This window comes from Chiloscyllium plagiosum, unplaced genomic scaffold (assembly GCF_037043375.1).
Source record: "Chiloscyllium plagiosum isolate Xiang-an unplaced genomic scaffold, Cpla_swu_hap1 HiC_scaffold_16, whole genome shotgun sequence".
Classification (NCBI taxonomy): domain Eukaryota; kingdom Metazoa; phylum Chordata; class Chondrichthyes; order Orectolobiformes; family Hemiscylliidae; genus Chiloscyllium; species Chiloscyllium plagiosum.
The window spans coordinates 34694722-34696309 of NW_028270154.1; positions in this window are offsets into that span (position 1 = coordinate 34694722).

Sequence of the window (1588 nt, forward strand, 5' to 3'; positions counted from 1 at the left end):
GATTGAAATTAAGAATCATGGAATAAGAAACCTCTGCCAATTCTGAAATACTGAGGTCCAAGTCTTCTGATCACCCAAACACAGCAGGTGTCATGTGAAAAACAGTTAAATCAGGAAGGGCTTTAATTCATCCCTAGTCTGTACTCTTCACTGGTATCACAAATAGGTTGAATGCATTTGTTCTTTTTTTTAATTTATTCCCTCATTGGATGTGAAGGCAGTTGAGAGAAAAAATTGAGAAAACTATGTGTGAGCTGTCTTTTTGAACCATTGCAATTCATCCAGTGGAGGAACATCCCTGTGTTTGAGAGTTTTTCAAGTTACATTAATCAATTTGATTTTTCTCTATCAATTTAGCATAGTTGAATGGCTTGCAAAGCCATTTCAGAAGGCAGTTAAGAGTAACTCACATCAGAATTTGGAGTCACAAGTCAGCTTGATCAGGTAAGGACAACAGATTTCCTTGCCAATAAAGGGAATTAATGAACCAGATAATTTTTTATTAAAATGCAATAATTTCATGGTTATCATTTCAGATTCCATCTCTGAACGTGACTGGAGATATTTTCAGCTGTAATCTGTTGGCAACAAACAATCTGTGTTAAAAACTAATAGGCAGATTTCCATAAAACATGGTACACATTGCCTATGACCAAAGAAAGAACTGATGCATTTTTGACTAAAGATGAAGGGATCTGTTAACATTGGGAGATAGGGAATGTTACGTGTTTTAGAATGCTATGGATTGTTCTCAGCTGCTGTGGTGGAATATGTCACAGCTATCAGCTGTGAGCAGAGCTCTCAGAACAGATTGCTGCTGATCAATGGGCCTGAAGCCTCCTAAAGGTCTTAGTAAAGAAAGTTATTTTTTCCCAATTTGCGGTTACAAAACATCAACCAGGCAGGGAAAAACACCTAAAGGAAAAGTTTTGTAATTATGATAATTCATTCACGTAGCATGGATATAAAGATATTGTGAACACAAGAACAGGTAAATGGCTGGGAGTTTTGTGGCAAGTAGCTCATCTCCCAGCTCTCCATCAACTTGAGGCACAAGTCAAGGGTGTGGTGGAATACCCTCCACTTGTCTGCATATATGGGTCTCCAACAGTACTCAACATGATCCAGTCAAACCAGCCCCTTTAATCAACATCTTATCCACCAACTTAAACATTCATTTACTGCATCACCAACATAGTGACACCTGTTATACAAAATGCAGCATTCACTGTAGCAAACCACAAATGCTCTTTTGATAGCATCTTGCAAACCTACAACACACAAGACAACAGCAGCAGATGCATGAAACAGCAGCACTTACAGGTTCTCCTCCAAAATTACACTCATTGAGTTGGAACTCTATTGCTTATCCTTCATTATCACTGGGTCAAAATACTCTGACTCCTTTCCAAACAACCCTCTGGGAGCACTACAGCAGCTCAAGACAGCAGGTCACTAGCACCTACAGGGCAATTACAATCAGCAACAATTGCTGACCTTGCTGGCAAGGTTCTCATCCCAAGAAATATAAAAAAAGTTTTGAAAATACTAATAGATTATGACAAAATAACGTAAAACATGGACTGAG